Source organism: Coenobita brevimanus, chromosome 23 (assembly GCF_032717465.1).
Source record: "Coenobita brevimanus isolate Jiangsu-jjx chromosome 23, ASM3271746v2, whole genome shotgun sequence".
NCBI lineage: Eukaryota > Metazoa > Arthropoda > Malacostraca > Decapoda > Coenobitidae > Coenobita > Coenobita brevimanus.
The window spans coordinates 66,050,758-66,071,597 of record NC_136976.1 but is presented as its reverse complement, the minus strand read 5'-3'; the positions used below and the strand labels follow the sequence as shown (position 1 = coordinate 66,071,597).

At 42.1% G+C, this 20,840-nt stretch overlaps 1 long non-coding RNA gene across 1 annotated transcript; it reads left to right on the top strand.

Moving 5' to 3' along the window:
- The first annotated feature begins 811 nt into the window (after window positions 1–811).
- On the top strand, window positions 812–12,857 carry LOC145392918 (uncharacterized). The gene is made up of 3 exons (XR_013896081.1): window positions 812–826; window positions 12,490–12,540; window positions 12,781–12,857. It is a non-coding gene; the product is annotated as an uncharacterized LOC145392918 (long non-coding RNA).
- The last annotated feature ends 7,983 nt before the right edge of the window (window positions 12,858–20,840 follow it).

Below are 20,840 nucleotides of genomic sequence, written 5' to 3'. Positions count from 1 at the left end.
TTATTTTTTTTCTGAAAACCATAAAATGATAATGTTGATTATTGTTTTTCTGAAAACCATAAAATGATCATAATTGGATTATGATGAAACTTTACTCATGGTCCTTTCTTTTCAGATATTCAGTGCACTTGAGGCTCGGTAAGTATGCCCAAACATTCATATTATAGTTTAGGAATTTACATGATTACAAATTTTTGCCCCTATCGTTGATTAGTAATGACGATGTAAGATTAGTCTTTATGAGTATTGAGTAGCTAGCACTGCAGTAACTTTACTGAAGGTCTGTTTTTAATGTTTTTTAATCGTACTTCAGGAGTGCTGAACAGGAGGATGTACTGTACTGTGAGGTACCTAGGGTCAGTGCCAGTACCTGAACAGGTAATTATTTTCCCTTTAATCTGTCTTTTCTATCTGTTTTTTTGTCTTACTGTATAATATTATCTGTCTATAGGAAGATGCCTCAATTCCAGATGGGGTGGCTAGAAACAAATATACTCCATGTCACCCTCTTTTCTTACCATCAGACTCCCTTCTCACCGAACTCATACCTTGTTTGTTGTTATACAGTACCTCTCCACCTCATCCTCAGTGTCCCCCTTCATGTCTCTCACATACCCTCTGCTGATCACTTATAACAGTACTGACTATAGATTTCATGCAAATTGATGCTGTTTGAAATAGTTTTTGGTAGTGTTTTTATCCTTACCATTGTCAGTTCTTCAAGATATGGTATGTTATAGCATTGGGATTTTAGTGATTTTTTTTTTTTCTTCTTTTCAGATAGTGCCATAACTGTTTGGTGGAATAATTTTCCAGATCAGATATGGTGAGGAACTGTTTTTGATTATTTGCTGTTTTAGTAGAATTTAGTGAGTGTTTGTTGGGTGGGGGAGAGCCACCCTTTACTAAGCTGTTCTTATTCTAGTACACTCACCACAAATTGACTCAGGACCTACACACTGAATTTGTATGGTAGAGTTGTCTGTCTTAGCATTGTCTTTCCACCTCTGCCAAGTGATTTTTTTTGGCAAGAAGTAACTGGCAACTCCTCTGGTGTTGACCGGAGATGGTGAAACACTCAGCACGTCAGTGCTTGCCCAGAAGTGAGAGTGGGAGTATAATTTTGTTCCCGTTGCTCTGAGCTTGCACCTCTCTCTTTTTTCATATGCATTAGTATTTGCCCTGTTATTTTCCTCTAGTCAAGTTGTGATGCCAAGAGATGAGAGGGTCCGTATCATTGCATGGAGGCAGGATAATGTCTCTATTAACACGATTTGTGAACGTACTGGATGCGCAAAGTCGACTATCATGAAGGCTCTTGCTGCAGCGCGTGGCCTGCCACCTGATGTCATACCAGAGCACAAGCATGATGGTGGAAAGAAGAGGACGACTTCCAGTGGTACAGATACGCTTCCGAAGAGGGAAGTAATCAAGAATCCTTGACTGAGAGCAGCAGAATTGAAGAGAATGCATCCCCAGCTGTTACAAGACGTCTCAATTCGAACTATCCAACACCGCTTGCAGAAGGAGCTGTGTTTGCCAAGCCACACCACAGCCAAGAAACTGCTTCTCACTGACCATATGAAGAAGCAGCGCATTCAGTTTGCCAAGAAGTATGCACACTGAATGTCGGATGAGTGGAGAAAAGTTTTGTTTTCCGATTAAAGCACATTTCAAATGTTCCAGGTGCTTTCAGCCAAGGTTCGTCGCCCTGCCTCCCATAGTCAATACAACCCTGCTTGCACGATGCCGACTGTTAAGCATCCACAGTTAGTAATGGTATGGGGGCTTTTCTCAGGTGAAATGGGAAGGGTAGGCCTCTACTTTCTTCCTAAGAACTTGATGATGAATGATGGCCAGTACATTCAAGTTCTGAAGGATCATTTGTTAAACTTTTATTCTATTCATGGGTGTGACTTTTTCATGCACGATTCAGCTCCATGTCACAAGTCAAGAAAGGTGACAATATGGCTTCAGGATATTTGGATTGAGGTCCCCGACTGACCTGGCAACAGTATGGAGCTAATTCCGATAGAAAACTGCTGGGCAAGGATGAAGAAAATCATGGCAGAGAAGAAGACACCCAATCCAGACAACCTCAAGACTGAACTGACAAATGTTTGGTGCATAGAAATTCCTTAGATTACTTTCGAGATCTAAGTGATTCCAAGCCAAAACTCATCCAACTAGTCCTGAAAAACAAGGGAAACATGATTTCATATTAATGACTGGCATTTCATAAACAAATTTCGTAATATACTATGATTTGGTGATATACTATAATTTCTGTGTTTTTTAATACCTTGTGGGGGTAGGTCCTAAGTCAGTTTGCGGTAGTTGTACTCTAGTCACTCGTAGAGGAGCTGTTAAGCCTAGGCCAATGTTATCCCATTTTCCATATGTTCTTATTGAGAAGATTGTTGTAGAAGGAATATGAAAATGTTTTGTAGGGTGCCCCAGGACATCACGTACTGACTTCTGGTGGTCATTCTTTTCATCATTCTAAGACTTGGTTCTTGTATGTGCATATCTCAGATCTGCAGTGGTTAGGGAGTAAATTGCATTTAAATCTGATTTACGGTAATGTGAGAAATTATGTTTCCATCTCTTGCTTCCAACATGTATGCTGTTCATTGTTTTATTTCTTACTGAGAGTTAACTAAAAGCAGTCAGCAAGTACATTGGTTTGAGGAGAAATGATGGTTAATTATCACATCTCAAGAAGAGGTGAGAAATGTAATTTTACATCCAAATGCTTTAATATAAAATTCTGGTTAATTTTGCTTTTTGTTTGTGTTGTCAGTCATAAGATTTTAAACTGTAGCATGAGTATCACTTGTTTCAAGGCCAGAATCAAGTGTGAGAGCAGTAGGAATGAGTTATTTGAGAGGAGTATGTGTAGTTAATGGAGAGTCAGCCTTGCAAATGAGGAAGTGAAAGAGCAATTGTGGTGTGGGTGTGGATGATAGAAAACATTAGGATGAATACTTTGAGGTGGTTTGGTCATGTGGAGAAAGTGAGAGACTAACGAGAAAGTGTACGTGAGTGAGTTGGGGGGCGGGGGAGCACACCGAGAATGAGATGGAGGGATGGAGTGCAGAGGTACACTCGGACCTTCAGTTATGCGGAAATATGGTCGACAATGCGCATAGTTCAAATACTATAAACAATGCAGGAAATAGAATATGGTCGACATCCTCCCCAGTCGGCACATTTTCACTGTATTTTACTCATCTTTTTATACCTGTCCAACGGCACTCCTTCTTTCTCCTTTCTGTTGACGTAATGAGCTAGTTAGCGTTCCATATGAATAAGGAAAGTGTTGGTGAAATGACTCTGGAGTTGCTAAAGTATGTGAGGCGGTTGCAGAAACTGAGGAAAAGGGAGTGGGTTCTCCGTGGTGGTTTGTTTACAAATGACCACGAGGCGCCAAGGCTGACGACACTGTTAGCCGTTTCAGCTTGCAAAAACACACGAGTATGTTTAATTGTGACTAAAATGTCCTGCTTTTTGTGCATATTATCTTAAATTTCCCACTTTTAAAAAATTACTGTTACATTAGTTATAACATGACCTTTTATGAAATTATGATAAATTAGCAAAATTATGAATAATCCAAACAAATGAAATACCGAACCATTGCTGGGTCGACCAGTGGCAGTTGATTTATGCATCCCTGAGGAGAAATTTGCCCCTAAAGAAGTAAAAGTGGTGAAGCAGGAAAATGGTGATGTTAAGGTGGAGGAAGTGTTGGTGAAAGATGATGATGATGGTGATGAGAAGATGTTTAATGATATTCCCATTGACTATAAAGATGATAAGATCAAGGAGGAAAAAATGAGTGATAGTGATGATGATGATGCAAAAGTTAAGAGGGAAGGAATAAGTAGTGATGATGATGATAGTATGCTAGTCACCTCATGCTTTCCATCCACCTCATAAAGTAGTACAGAATGTAGTTGGAATGGCTCGGTCTTCCCAGACGTGCCCGCACAATTTAAAAATACGCACACAATACAAAAATTATTTAACCCCTCAAGACCGATGCTGCACGATCGTGCTTTTGTGTAATTTGACATGCCAGCCTATCCCACACGATTGACAAAGACACACATAAAACTGGGGGAGGGTAACTCTGCCTCTTTGGTGATGTATATAGGATCTGACGAATGAGAGCTAGAGTGTCTGGGTTGGTATGGTGTGATTGGCCCCCTAAGGTGGGGGAGAAGGAACCTCCCCCCCCCCCACACCACTGTCACTTTACCTCCCTTAGCCCCATTTCATCATCTCCACATTGTCCCCTCCCAACCCACCATACCCCAATATACCCCACTACAGCAGTGTGTGTGCATAGCAGCCCTTCTCCCCCCTCCCTTATCCCTCCATCCTCCTCCCCCTCCAGCCATACACACTCCACCTCTACTTTTCGCCTGGCATGTTTTGTTGCTATGGGTGTATTCCACACTGATTTTTCATGCCTAGGGAACACATTACATTGACATTAGTTATTTGTATATAATTCTATCTATCTTTTTATTGCCAGACACCATAATCCCATATGGGGTGGCCATTTGACTTTGAGTTATTTGTTTTACGGGGAGGGGCACTAACCCTCCGCCAACTCACTTGCTGACACGTAGGAAGCACACATGATTTGGTTATATGGTTACCACCCAGCATTGTAGATGGTTTCTTGGCTTACTATTTCATCCATCCATCCATCATCCAATCCTACGTTGCCCCATGAGGAGCGTAGGAGCCTGGGGCTAGGCAGTTGGTCCTGACATTTAAGGTGAGAGAAATTTTCTGTTTTCGCCCATGAGGGATTGGTAACTTTTTTGCATCTTTGATAGGCGATTGTGTGATAACTGTTTGGTCAATCTGGCTGAAGCATATATTTTCAGGTGTGTAAATTCAGTCTCCTGAAATGTGGAAGAAAATTTTTTACCTTGGTGAAAGTCAAAAAATCAACCCTGTTTTGTGGCTGGAGGGACAGACCTGCTGAGCGAATTGCGTACTGTAGGGATTAATCGTATTTTTTGGGATGGTGCCTGCATAATTGACGAAAAGCACAATTCAGATGCACATTTTTCAAGGATGTACTGTATATGAGTGAGGAAGGGGGGTGAGTTGGGGGATGGCAGCATGATTATAGGGGACTGGGCAACTTGGAGAGGTTTTGTTGTGGCACCCTATATGGGATTAAGGCATTTGGCTATAGATAGATAGATAGGCCATATCAATTCCTAAGATATAAGACATCCACCCCCGCAAATTAGAGATACATCTTCATCCTAGTGCTGGAGGGGAATACCTTCATGCAGTGGCAGTGATAAAATCAGGGGTGGTTTTGCAGTCCACTTATAAAAACATCCCTTGCTCCCTCCTTATCCCTTGATTGGAGGATGATGTACCGGTACTGCTGAAGGGCAGTATTAGACAGCGGTCCCAGGTTTTTGTCTAGATGAACCTGGGACAGCAAAGTTGCATTTGACCTAGCTAATCCGTTTAGATGCTCGATGCAGTTTCCAGCCAAGGAATGGTTAGGGAACTGTGAAAATGAAGACAAATAGGCCAAAGAGAGAGGAATGAGTGCTTCAAAGGAGGGGATGGTTAAAGAATATCAAGAGTAGAATAAGTAGACAGGAAACAAGAGGAAAAAAAATTGGAAGTTGTCTTTTGAAAGAAATAGGGATGGTTATAAATGCATGTGAGAAGAGGGGAGGTGGTGGTTGGTACTGTTAGTGGATAGAGTGAGGTAGTGGAGAGGATACACTTGAGCCAGTTGAAAAATGTGATCAGTATAATGAGTGCCATGATATCAGGTTTGTTAAGATTCAGTAGAGGAAAAGTTTGTTCAGTTAAAAAATGTTGCGTGGGTGGATGATGATGTGAGTTGGGATATGTTGTGTCAAGGAAAGGAAGCAATACATGGAATGTTGATTCATGTGGATAGAGGGGAGGATGTGTGAGGAGTGGAAGAATAGTACATCTGATTTTCTATTCAGGGATAGGGGTGAAAAGATAGAGTGTGGGATTCACAACAGTATGTGTATATTTTAAAGAATGGTTGAGAGGATATAAGCATTTTTGTTTTATTGTTTATATTGTGTAGTTTTGTGTTTGCTTTTATGTACTTTTGTGCTGTGTGTTTCTCTGTTTTTGTGTGTTAATGTATTAGTGTGCATGTATGTGTGTTATGGATTTGTGTGTGTTGTTTTATGTTTGTGTTGTGTATTTTTGTTTGTGTTTTTTGTTTTTGCATTTGTATCTTTATTTATGTGTTTGTTTTGTGTTTCTATTTTTTTCTGTATTTGTGTGTGTGTGTGTGTGGTGTGTGTGCATGCGTTTGTGTGTGTGTGTGTGTGTGAGAGAGAGAGAGAGAGAGAAACAGGTGAAATTAACTTGACCTGATGATGTACTCTTATTTTTTCTATCCAAACGATTTTACTCTGCTTTTGGAGACTTCTTCCTGTGATGGAGTAATTGAAAGCTATACCTAAATTCCAGTTCCAAAACTTCTTGAAAGCTGAAGAAAGTAATTTGGAGATGGCAAGAATGAAATGTGAAATGCATCACTGAATGGACAGGGCTATTTGAAGGCTGGAGGGTACAGTATCATGATTAGAGAAGAGCAGTAAACTGTCTAGCAGAGAAGTTTTTGGATATAGAAAGTTATTGGTAGGATTTATGTATGTGGAAACAGCATGTTAGAAGAGTAGATGAAGAGGCATTGTGGGAATTGAGAAGTATATGGAGGGGAGGGATGCTGTCTGAGAGCTATCCAGAGTGCGTACATTGGACTGAAAACTGGTGAGAGTGGATGTTGCATCAGTGGAGAGGTTTAGTGTGCTTGTTGGATTGAAAGAGGATTGTGTTTTGCCACTGGTTGTTTTATGTGTATTTGGATGGAGAGGTGAAAGTAAGTATACATTTTAGGGGAGTTATATGAGTGGAAATGTTCTGTCTATACAGTGCTCGTCAAAATTATCGAGCGCCTACCGCCGGGCGTGCAATACTTATGGCCAAAGAAGCATCACCCATTTTTGGTAGTAAAAATTGAGCCACAAGTTTGCGGCGCTAGCATGACGTCACGGTAGCCTGAGGCCTTCCGACGCGCTGGTTGGTTCCTGCCTCAGTTGCCCACGGGCTGCCTGAGAGAAAGGAACTCCGCCGCGTCTTCCTCTCTTTTTGTGCCCTTTTTTACCGAGTGTCCCGCAGTGTTTTGGCTTTCGCCACTTTGTTATGGCACCTACCCGTGAACTATCAAGTGAAATCATATCCCATATCATTGCTTTAAAGGAGGCAGGCCACCAAACAAAGGAAATTAGTGAATTGGCTGGTGTGGCTCGATCGACAGTGCGTAGGTGGTGCGCGCGGTTTCGAGTGGAAAACAGTGGTGAGGTTCCCACAAAGAAACCGCAGTCTGGTATGCCTAGGAAAACTTCCCCAAGGTCTGTTAATGTTTTAAAACGTGCAGTGGAGTTTAATCCTCGTGTGAGTGCAAGGAAAATAAAGGAGAGCAACCCGGAAGTGTTTGGTGAGGTGTCTGTGAGAACAGTGTCTCTTAGGGTCCATGAACTTGGTTACACAAGTCACAGGCCTGTGAAAGAAGCCTCTTCTGTCTAGCAGCCAGCGACTTTGTAGGCTTGCCTTTGCTAACAAATACCTTAATTGGGGTGAGGAGCAATGGTTGTCAGTGTTGTGGTCTGATGAGGCAACGTTTAGTGTCACCTGTAACAGAGGAGCACGTGTGTACCGGCGCAAAGGTAGTGGCCCACGGTATATTGAAAGCACAGTAAAACATCCTGATTCACTCATGGTATGGGGTTGTTTCTCTTGTCAAGGTTTGGGGAAGGTTGTTGTGCTTCCCAAAAACATTAGAGTGAATCAGGATGTTTACCTGGAGCTTCTGTGTGATCATTTACCAGACCCCTTCGAGCTCACAGGTGCACGAGTGTTTCAGCAGGATGGTGCACCTGCTCACAAGGCCAAATCAGTCACCCATTGGCTTCGTGACTGCGAGGTATCATTCATGAAAGACTGGCCAGGAAATAGCCCAGACCTCAACCCGATTGAAAACCTCTGGTACCTCTTAAAGAAGAATCTGCAAGGGAAGGACGTGAGCTCTCTGCCTAAGCTGGAAGCCGCCATTCGTGACTCCTGGGACAAAATACCCCTCCAGTACCTCAGGAACCTCGCCGTTTCACTTCCAAGACTTCTCAGGTCCGTGAAGAAGCATAAAGGATACCCTATGAAGCTCTAAAGGTAAATAAAATGCATTATTCATATGTTTTTTCAATGTTGAAAGGTTTGTTTCGTAGGAGGGACGCAGGGCGCTTGATACTTCTGACGAAACTGTACTTATATAGTAACACTGTATTACAGACGATGTAGTACAAATTATAGATGAGCAGACGTTAGGGTCTGGTTCAAATATTTAGTAGTGTTTGTGACTCATAAGGGTGTAACCCCTGCCAGGCTGATGTTCTGTAAAGTAGTTTACCTTCCCTGAGTCATTGTTTTATATCTGTCTGTTTATCTATTGCCAGACGCCCTAATCCCGTAAGGGGTGGCTACTAACAAATCACCTCCATGCCATTCTGTCCCCCGCCATTTCGCTGCCCTCCCCCAGATCACATCCTCCTCTTTTTATACCCTTCCACTCCATCCATCCACCTCATCCTTGGCCTCCTTCCCCTCTCCCCCCCCCTCCATCTCACTCACATACACTCCTCATTAGTCTCTTGCTCTCCATCCACCCCACAAGGCCAAACCACCTCAGTGTATTGCTCCTAATGCTTTCTATCACATCTACATCCACACCACAGTGCTCCTTCACTTCCACGTTTGTCAATATGGCTCTTCATGTAACTCCATGTGCTCCTCTCAGATAACTTCCACTGCTCTCACTCTTGACTTGTGCCCTTCCAAATGTCCTTCCAAGAAGGTCCTTCCTTCACTTGCATACGTTATAGTTGGTATCACACTACTGTCCTGCAGTAACTTTTTAACGTCCATGCTCACTTCCTTATTTCTTATCACTGATTTGAAAGAACCAGCAACCTTTCTTCCATGCTGTACCCTTTCAAGCACTTCACCCTCTAAACTTTCATCGTTACTTGTCTCACTACCCACGTACTTAAGTCCACTTACATTTTCCATTTACTCATCATCAAGCCTTATTGTACATTCATTGACTTCATTTTTCTTGAATACCATAACTTGACTCTTCCCTACACTCACATTTAGATTCTGTTTCTGACATACTCTCCCAGACTCATTCACCCCTTGCAGTTCCCCTTCGTCTTCACTAAACAATCAATACAGTATCATCCACAAACAACAGAACAGGAAGCCTCCCAACATGCCCCCCCACCACCACCAGGGCAGCTCCAACATCCACTGCTTTGCCTTGTATCTCTTTTTTGACCTCATCCATATACAGATTGAACAACCATGGAGACATGACAAATCCTTTCTTTTAATACAGTATTCAGATAAAAAAAATTCACCCAGTTCACCATCCACATGCACTGTAGCCTTAGCACCCTCGTACATACTGTTCACAGCATTCAACAGCAAGGGATTTACCTAATGGATAGCTGGGGATTATTGCTCACATATTGATGTTCAGAGGTGAGCATCTAGTCTTGCCATTAATGCCTGGACTGAGCAGCAATGCCAGGATATGTGACACTTCCAGAGGTGATGAATGCTGTGAAGCAGCTGAATAATGGGAAAACAGCTAGGGTTGAGGTGTATGCTGAGATGAGTAATTGTACTTGAGAGAGCGGAATAAAGTGCCTGTTGGAGATATGTAAGAAGGCATGGAAGAGTGAAACTGTGCCAGTAGAGTGGAAAAAGGCAATGTTTGTACCTCTGTACAGAAATAAAGGTGAGCTAAGTGAGTGCAAGAATTATCGTGGCATAAGTCTGTTGAGTGTTGTAGGGAAGGTATATGGAAGAATTACTGTAGAGAAAGTAAGACGTGTCAGAAGCCCTAGTCAGTGCCGAACAGAGTGGCTTTAGGAGTGGCAGAGAATGTGTGGATCAGATATTTGCAGTGAGATAGATAGTGGAGAAGGCGTGTGAGAAGGACTATAAGGTATTTATGGCATTTATGAGTCTGGGAAAGGATAAGACAAAGTAGACAGAGAAGGATTGTGGAAGGTTTAGCTCACGTACGGTGTAGATGGTAAGCTGCTTGGTGCTGTCAAGAGTTTTTATGGTGGTAGTGAGGTATGTGTAAGGATAAATGGGCATCTAAGTGAATGGTTAATGATCAGTGTGGGTGTGCAACAAGGTTTTGTGATGTCCCCATGGTCATTCAAAATATGTATGGATGGGGTGATGAGAGAAGTAAAAACATGAGTAATGGAGAGGGGGATGGCATTGCCAATGAATGGTGGTGGATGGAACATCTCAAATTTGTTGTATGCTGACAGTGCAATGCGACTTGCAAATACTGGACAAGAGCTTGTTAGACTAGTGCAGAGTTTTGTAGATATCCCTGAGCATCGTGCCTTGAGAGCAAATGTAAAGGAGAGTATGGTGATGGTTATTGAGAGAGAAGGTGACTCCCAGTGTGATGTTACAGTGAATGGAATTGGTGAGAGAGTTCAAATACTTGGGTACAGTGATGGACAAGAAAGGAAAATGTGCAAAAGAAGTGGAGATTAGAGTGACACAGTGAAGGAAGGTGCCTGGTGCTATGAAGGCCTGTATAAGGGACAGGGGCTTTATCGCTGGAACTGCATGAGACTTACGAGAAGGAGTGTTAGTGCCAACTTTAACATACGGATGTGAGACTATGGTGTGGTACTATAATGAAAAGTCAAGAGTAAGAGCAATGGAGTTCTGGCTGCTGAGGAATGTGTGTGGGGTAGAGAGTGGATAGGATATGGAATAATGTGATTTGTGAAATATGCTGAGTGAGGAAGTCTGTGGACACCAGAACTGAAGAGTGTGTACTGAGATGGTTTGGTCATGTGGATATAATGGATGACAATATAATGGTGAAAAAGATGTATGAGTGAATATGCAGGAGGGAGGAGGCAAGGTAGGCCAAGGAGAAGGTGGAGGGATATGGTGGATAAGTGTGTGAGGAGGAAAGGTATGGAAGTTGGTGAGGCTAAAGGACTGACAAGAGACCTTGCTGGCTGGATGAATTTTGTGAGGAGAAGCTCATAACCAGGGATTTGGCACCCCTTTTAACGTGACAGTGTTTGGATTGGCTCTAGCAGATGGGTAAATGAGGAGCATCAGAATGTGGTGAAGTTTTTTGGCAAATCTTTTTGAGCCATGATTTCGAGGGCTTGAATGGCGAGTAAATGGAAGCGTGGGCCATTGAATTGGGCAAACTTAGGCTGTCTGGACGTTGCTACTCCTCACCCTGCCCTTGGGCGGGAAAGGAGGTCTGAATGATGATGGTGATGATGATGATGACTGAGCAGCCAAGCCCTGGGTGCCTACACTTCCTGGTTCTGATGGGGTATTAAAGGATTGCATGAATGGATGCATGTAGAGAGGAGCAGAATGAGTTTGAAAGGTGTATGAGGTGGAATTATACCTTGAGCTTTATGGTACAGAAATGAAAATGTATGGATTTTCCAAGTGCTGTACCGTTATTTAGGAAATGTTGTGAAGAAATATGGTAAAAGGAAGCATGATTGTAAGGTAAAGGTGCTGCAAGGACAGAAATATGGCTTGGGCATTGAGATTTGATGAGAAATATGAACGCAATGTGTGGGATTAAAGAAAGCATTGTGAGACAGGTTCAACAGTAATACTGTACTTTATACAGATGTGAAGCATAGATGATGTTACAGAGACAGTCAAAAGAGTGTGAACTTTTTTTTAAAGAAATCATCCTATAAATGCCTGTGAAATAACGTGGAGAGATATACCAGTGTCCCTAGGGGCAGGGTGGCTCAGTGGTGGAGCACTTTACTTGAGACCACGAGGTCAAGAGTTCACGTCCCACCCAGGTAGCTACCGTACTGAGAGAGGTAGAGCTCTTCCATCCCCTCCCGGGGCTATATGATAAGTCAAGGTCCAGCTTGGGGTATTCATTTTCCCATATTAAAAATTCCAATATTTCAAAAATACTTGTGTTCCTCTCCAGCACCTAACATACCTGGTAGAACATAATTATAAGATCATCTCCAAAATACCAAAATTATGGGTTTTCATGTATGGTGTAATTTTGGGGGGCATTTAATTTTTAGCTGAATTATGAAAATTGTTTTTGTTGAAATAGATATTTTGGGTTTAACAGTGTATTTTTTGTTGGAAAGTTCAGCAGTGTTATGGATAGACTTTTGGGGATACACTCTTTATGATATAAAATGATGACATTTACAAATCATACACAATATATTTGTGACTGTTGAAAAATACATGCATGGCTCTGATCCATAGTACATGTAATATTACCTGTAACAGTATAGAATTCTTTTTACCATGATCTCTGTCTATTTTGTACAGGTGTGTGAAATATTGGATGACAACTTAGTCATGAAGGATCTCAGTGTCTAGGTGAGTGTCATAAAAAAAACTTTACCTATATTATTGGTATGATTGATTACATAACACCCCAGTTATTAACTCTAACTGTGGGTTCACACAATTTGTTTTTTGAGCTCCTCTGTGATGAGAATAACTTTATGATCCATGATTTATAAGTATTCGTACTGCCTGATATACAGTATCTGACAATTGACAGATACTTTATAGCATAGTGTATATATTGATGTGCATATTGGCAATGTTTTTCAGAGATAGTGATGGACCCATGAATGATGTCAAATAGTTTGATTATGTCTCCCCCTTGCTGTGCATGTGATAGCTACAGTAAGTTTTTTGCTGCTTTTGTGTTTTGTGTATTGTTAAGTGAGAAATTTTGGTACTTGTAAGTTTATTTTGAACTATTCAGTGTTCATTTTGATATTTAAGGGCTTGTATTCCTTAACGCACTGGCCTTCGGAATTAGGAAACTTTCTTAGCCTCTGCTTGCTCTTTCCTGTTAAGTCTAGGTTGAGTGCCCTATTCTTGCTTTTAACCTGTGAACATTGTTTTCCAAACAGTAGCTTGGATGAATCAGGTCTTATATTTGGGGATTTCATTTTTGATTGTTATTACATTTAAATATCTGGCGTAATGCAGTCAAAGCTCCCGCCAGATACAGTATTGCAAAAATGGCAGATTTTGCGTCAGTACTCCTACTCGGCTATCCATTCGACATTGAGCTGGATAATATGTCACTACCCTAATTTGTTTGTCTTGACTCTGTATCGTAAAATCTTTCCTACAATGTCACCCTATGAGTAAAATATTAAAATCCAGCATCAAATGCAATACAGTGTTGATACAGTACATACAGTTTTGTAATTCAGTACCTTCAGCAGCCAGGGCACCACCACAAAAGCCACAAACTCAGCCATCATGCAGAACTAAGGTACAGTAGTCAGAGCACTGGGGCATGGAGCACTGAGAGGCCAAAAGGGAAGTTGCGGCACTATAGCAACAAGCCAGGCATGGGGTGGCACAGGCTGTGTCACAGTCTTGGGGGGTAGCCACTGCAGGGTCACAAATACACAAGGCACAGATAGGTCCTCACTATATGGCATCCAGTGGAGAGAATGAGAGGGCGATATTTGGCTTGGTGCGCTGAATGGGCCGCTTCTGCAACGCATTGTGATTGGCAGGCATGTGTTGTGGGGTCTGCTCGTGTGCTGATTGGATCCCATGTCTGAGCCGGATGATACAAATTTCTGCCAAAAAAATGCATAATATGAGTGATTGCTTCCCGTTTCTGAGCCGGATATTATTTTAAGAGATGCGAGTCAAAAGCCTCTGATAATGTGATGGGCCGGACATTGTGACAATGGATAATTTAGAGTTTACTGTATTATGGGTTTTGAGGTTCCTGGCAGGAAGAAAACATTTTCTTTTTTTATAACAGAAGCCATTGTTAAGCCATATTTTAATTTCCCTTGACGTTACCTTGTTTAATTCAGCTTAGAATAGATCTTGGCACTGAAGAGGATAGAACTATGTCTCCATTTACATTATTAAATTTTTTAAAATTTACAGGTACTAAAGTGGTAGGTGGGGGTGCCCATCATCCACCCACTTAGTGTGGTGATACTCTGTTTTTAGGATATATCTCTGTTATTAGGATATCTCACATTGAGGAGCAAGCCAAATGATTTCAAGTAAACCAGTATGGCATTTGCAATGCTGGGTGGTAACCTTATAACCAACTAACACGTGTTCCCTACATGACCCAAGTGGGTTGGCGGAGGGTTAGTGCCCCTCTCCGGAAATAACTAACTAAAAATACAAACGGGAAGCCTCGGACCAGGACTGACCCAAAGGTGACAACTAAGAACCGAACGAAGGACATGATAAGGATGTCTATCTATCTATCTATTGCCAGATGCCATAATCCCATAAGGGGTGGCCACTTGACTTTGAGTTATTGGTTTTACGGGGAGGGACACTAACCCTCTACCAACCCACTTGTTGACATGTAGGGAGCACGTATGGGTTGGTTATATGGTTACCACCCAGCACTGTAAATGGTTTCTTGGCTTACAGGAAACCATTTGGCTTGTCACTTAATGTAAAGCCACCTGTAAAGGAAAGAAGAGCAATAAGAAGTGACAGAAAAGATGGAAGATATAGGAAGAGAGTAAGGGGTGCAAATAATGAGGTGAAAGAAAGAGAGAGTGTCCTGGTGCTTGAGGGTGCAAAAGTGGATTTATTTGGGTCAACAGAAACTAAATGGAGAGGTGAGAGAATGGGAGTATGGATGGGGTATATGTGCAGGAGTAGGTGAGAATGAGAGGGCAAAAGGAGGAGTGTTTATTGTTGTGAGTAACAGATGGAAGGAGAATATAAGAGAGTATGGATCAGTTGGCTCAAGGATCATGCGGGTAAGATGAAAGTTGGACTACAAATGAGGGTGATTGTGTGCGTGTATGCGCCAACACAAGGTTGTGCAAGCAGAGTGAGAGAAGAGTTCTAGAGAAGTGTGGAAGCGTGCATGGAAAATTTTGAATGGAATGAGAGAGTGTTTTTGATTGTAGATATGAATGGAAAAGTAGGGAATGGGAAGGTGGATGGAGTAGTAGGTGAGTGGGATGTGCCTGCAGAGATAGATGAGAATGACAGTGCTTTAGTGGACATTTGTGCCAGGAGAGGGTTGGTGATAGCTAATACCCTCTTCAGGCAGAAAATGATCCACAGGTATACATGGTGAGTGATAAGGGTGGGTGGTGAACTGAATGAATAGAAGGCAATGATTATGTGTTTGTGGCTGAAAGGATGAGAAGGTGTGTGATGGATGCAAGAGTATATAGAGGTTGGGGGAGTGAACTTTTGGACCACCATTTGGTGGTGGTCAGAATTTAAGTCCAAATAAAATGGAGAAATAGAAGAAGGGAAGGACAGGAGGAAGTAATACATACAAGGCGAGTGGAAAAGTTACAAGAGGATGGATAAAAGGCAGAATATAAGAGGGAGGTGGAGGAGAAATTGGGTAATAGAGTGGAGCAGATGGGGAATGTGGAAGGTGTGTGCAAGATATTCACAGAAGAAATCTGTGCAGTATGTGAGGTGGTGTGAGGGGTGAAGAGAAGATGAAAGCTGGTGCATGGAACAGCATGGTGGACTGAAGAGGTGAGAGAGGCTGTGGCGCAAAAGAAAAAAGCATATAGTGAGTGGATGAGAAACAGAGGTGTGGAAGAAGTTGAGAGACGGAAGAGAGTGTTATATGTAGAGAGGAAGAGAGAGGTGAAAAGATTAGTAAGAGAGAGTAAGAAGAGAGCAGATGAGGAATTTCAGAGGAACTTGAGTGTAAAGTGGAGGGAATGTAAGAAAATGTTCTGGAAAGCGGTAAAGAAAGTTTGACAGGGTGCCAAAGAAGTTAGCTGGGGAGTGAAAGATAAAAATGGTATATTACTAGTGGAGAAGGGAGAAAAAGTGGACAGTTGGAGAGAACACTTTCAAGAATATTTGAACATAGAGAATGAAAGTAATGTAAGTATAAGTGGCTGGGGAATGGGTGGGAGAAGGAGGGATGTGAGAATAGAGGAAGAAATCAGTAGGATGGAAGCTGTGGAATCAATGAGGAAGGATAAAATAGGAATAGCCCCAGGAATTGATGGAGTGTGTGGTGAAATGCTGAAGCATGGATGTGGAAGACGTGCAGACTGGCCTGGAAGGAAGGTAGAGTTCCGGAGGATTGGAAGTCAGGTATAATTATTCCCCCATACAAAGGAAAAGGGGGAAAAGGAAGTGTGTGGTAATCATAAGGGCAATTGTCTTCTTAGTGTAATAGGAAAAGTATATGGTAGGATACTTATTGACAGAGTTTGGGAAATAGCAGAGGAATTAGTTGGAGAAGAACAGGGAGGTTTTAGGAAGGGAAGAGGTTGTGTAGATCAGATATTCATTCTTAGATCTTTAGTGGAAAAGTTTCAAGAGATGGGAAAGAAGTTGGTTGCGGCCATCATGGATTTGGAGAAAGCATATGACAGGGTGAATAGACAAGGATTGTGGAAAGTATTAAGAATATATGGAGCAGATGGGAAGTTGTTGAATGCCGTGAAGAGTATGTGTGAGGGTGCTAAGGCTGCAGTGCGTGTGGATAGTGAACTGAGTGAATTTTTCTGTTTGAAAGTTGGATTGAAACAAGTATGTGTCATGTCTCCATGGTTGTTCAATCTGTATATAAATGGGGTTATAAAAGAGATTCAAGGTAGGGCAGTGGATGTTGGAGCGGCCCAAGTGGGAGAGGGCAGTGTTTGGAAACTACCTGTACTGTTGTTTGCAGATGATACTGTGTTGTCGAGTTAAGATGAAGGGGAGCTGCAAGGTTTGGTGAATGAGTTTGGGTGAATGTGTAGGAAACGAAATCTGAAGGTGAATGTAGGGAAGAGTAAAGTGATGGTCTTTGAGAGAGGTGAAGTCAGTGAATGTACAGTGAGGCTGGATGAGGAGGAAATGGAAAATGTGAGTGCGTTTAAGTACTTGGGTAGTGTGATGAGTAAGGATGGAAGTTTAGAGGGTGAAGTGCTTGAAAGGGTGCAACGGGGAAGAAAGGTTGCGGGTTCCTTGAAAGCAGTGACAAGAAACAGGGAAGTGAGCATGGAAGTGAAAAAGCTACTACATGACAGTATTGTGATACCAACTCTAACGTATGGAAGTGAAGCTTGTACCTTATTGGAGGGACAGAAGTCAAGAGTGAGAGGAGTGGAAATTAGTTATTCTAGGGGAGCATGTGGAGTCACATGGAAAGACAGACTGACAAATGAGGAAGTGAAGGAGTGTTGTGGCGTGGATGTGGATGTGATAGGAAGCGTTAGGAGAACGCACTGAGGTGGTTTGGTCATGCGGAGAGGATGAAAAACGAGAGACTGACGAGGAGAGTGTATGGGAGTGAGGTGGAGGGGGAGGCCACGGATGAGATGGAGGGATGGAATGGAGAGGTATGTGAGAGAGGGGTGTGATCTTGGAGCAGGACAAATGAAATGGCGGGGGACAGGGCGACATGGAGGCAAGTTGTTTGTGGCCACCCCTTGCTGGATTAAGATGTCTGGCAATAGATAGATAGATAAATAAATTGATACATGTACTAGGTCTGTGGGTAGGGTAAGGAGTGGTTGTAAGAAAATTAGGAAGCTGTAGCCTCTGCTGACATTGAGAGGGTTCTCCCTTTGTGCTATGAGATCTTTATATACGTCATGTGGTAGCAGTGTAATACTGTATAGTAAGTGATACCTTGGCCATAAAGGAAGAGGATTTTTGTAGGCTCAGATATACAGAAATGATAATTAATTAGTTGGCTGTGTAGTTTGTCCTTCAGTGTGAGGCCTTGGGGAAGCTAGGTTTGTGATTGAAGAGTTGAGACGAAGGATGGGACTGGAGTGTATTGGTGCTGTGATGAGGAGGAGGAGATTGAGATGTTGATGGTTTGGGAATGTTGAGATAATGAAGGATGACAATTACGTATGGGAAATGAGAACTGTGACCATGAGGGGTAGGGTTGCAAGAGGCAGACTGGAAAAAGACCTTGAATGAGGTAATAAGAGTGTGGCTTCAGGGATAAGGGAGTAAATAGGTAGGCTGCCAGAGATTGATCAGCATGGATATCTGCCATTAGGTGACCCAGACTGACACATGCAGGGATCTTGGAGTCATTTTAAACAATACAATATGACAATGATATGATAAAAATTTGTACCACTTCAAATTGTATCGGTTACAAAGTAATATACTCTTATAGACTGTGCATTTTTTTTTTAGGACACAATGTGTAAAGTCTGGCAATGTATTTCCATGCTTTTACTGTGATGTGTTAAAAAATATCAGTCTTTGATGTTCGCAAGAAACAAGGTCTCACTCAATAGAAAGAGAACATGTTGAAGGATTGGTATGACCAATAGAAAATCAGTATGCTGTATAGTGTAGTTGTGATACAGTTAAGTTCCAGGATTTTCTCTCATGTTGAAATAAGAAATTGTAAGTTAGTTCTGATGAAATAAAAGATCACATTTTTATGTATGGATGTGATTATTTTTGTCAGTGTCTAAAGAATAGTATTATAGTCAGGTCAGGTGTTTCAGGTTTCAGATTTTGTAGGGTTCTGCATTACTAATTGCAGTTGCATTTTATGCCAGGTTGATCAGCAGATGATCTTTCTTTAGTCTACTGATAGCTTCTTTGTAGGAAGTGCATGTGGAAGCAGTTGATTTTCAGCCTGACATGTATGATATGTTGTGCAGCTCTCTGTCAGATATCTTATGTAAAGTTTGGTCAGTGGCATAATAATTCATAGTTGTTGTTCTTTGTGGGGACGCTTACCATCCACTCTCTCAATGTAGTGCTGCTCTTGGGTGTCTGCCCTTTCCTCTCCTCGATTCTTCTTTCCTTTCATCCTCTTTTGTCTTCCTATCCTTCATTCTTTCCTCGTCCTTCTGCCTACAGGTGACTTTACACTCCCTCTTCTGCCTTTCCTTCATTCTTTTGTCTTCCTTTTGCCTGTGGGTGACTCTACACTGAGTGACAAGCCAAATGGTTTCCTGTACACCAGGAAACCATTAACTATGCTGGGTAGTAACCATATAACCAAATTTTAGCGCCTCGTGGTTCAGTGGGTAATTATGGCACTCCAGTCGGATTGAGGCAGTGAAGGGGTGATTGGGGTTTATTGCACACGTAATGCCACTCAAGGATGAGTGAGGCTGGCCACTCTCGTTTTAAATGTCAGGACCAACTTGCCAAGCCACAGGCTCCTACACTCCTTATGGGGCAACGTGGGATTGGATGATGATGATGATGATGATCTTTGTCAGATTCACTATTTCTTAACACACTTGTTCATGTACTTATTGCTATGTCTTAGGAGAATCAAGTCATTTGTTTGCTCTGCATGACTTGTTATATCATGATGAGTTTAGATCTTCTTTCCCCGACTGCATGACAATGAAGATTGTGAAGATGCTGATTAGTATAGGATTGAGTGACACTTATATTACATTAACACTTTTTCTTACATGTGATTTGTTTCTTTTTCAGGTTGACGAAGTTCTTAAGAGCCTGGTAATTGGTAAGTCTTTTAGTTTTCAGTTGTATACTGTATATTGTATTTGGTGGTGAAAAGTATGTGTCTGAGGGAGGGGAAGGTGGGAGGTGGTGTGGTAAGGTGCAAAAGGGGTGATAAATGAACATGTGTGAAAGTGAGGAATGAAGGGTGAGGATGCTTGGAAACTGGTTGATGATTTAAATAATTTTGGATGGAGGAGTGTATGACCGGGGTTTGGCTTCCCTGTTTTTGTCTGGTAACTTGATATTTGTTAGATTAGCTGTAGCAGCTAGGTAATGTGAAATGCTGAAGGTTAGATGTTTGTACTTTCATGGACATTGAAAGCTGGACACTCTGGTGCTGAGCTGAGAGTTTCTTTTTCCTTTTCGATTTTTCCACTAGATCTCCGTCCATATGAACTGTCCCCCCCCATCCCCTTCGTTCCCTCACCTCCTCTCTGTCCTAGCCATATGACCCAAGAATGCTGGTCATTTCCAGGGGACAAGTGATTCTCTCTCTCTCTCTCTCTCTCTCTTTCTCTCAAATATTATTGCAGTCATAGAAAAACATTAGGCTGCCATTCTTCAGCCATGTATTGTAAATACTTTGTGTATATGTTATGTAACAAGAGTATCTAGTGTTGGTGGAAGTAAGCATTATCATTATTATTATTTGTGGTAGGTGGGGGCGCTCACCATCCACTCACTTGATGTAGTGCTGCTCTTGGGTGTCTGCCCTTTCCTCTCCTCCATCCTTCTTTCCAATCATCCTCTTCTGTCTTTCTTTCCTTCATTCTTTCCTCTTCTACCTGCAGTTGACTTTACACTCCCTCTTGTCTCTCTCTTTCCTTCATTCTTTCCTCTTCCTTCTGCCTGTGGGTGACTCTACACTGAGTGACAAGCCAAGCGGTTTCCTGTACACCATGAAACCATTAAGTATGCTGGGTGGTAACCATATAACCAAGTTTTGGCGCCTGGTGGTTAAGTGGGTAATTATGGTGCTCCAATCGGATTGAGGGAGTGAAGGGGTGATTGGGGTTTATTGCACACGTAATGCCACTGATGGATGAGTGAGGCTGGTCACTCGCGTCTTAAATGTCAGGACCAACTTGCTTAGCCCCAGGCTCCAACATTCCTCATCCAGCAGTGTGGGATTGGATGATGACGATGATCTTTGTGAGTTTCATGATTTCTTAACACACTTCTTCATGTACTTATTGCTATGTCTTAGGAGAATCAAGTCATTT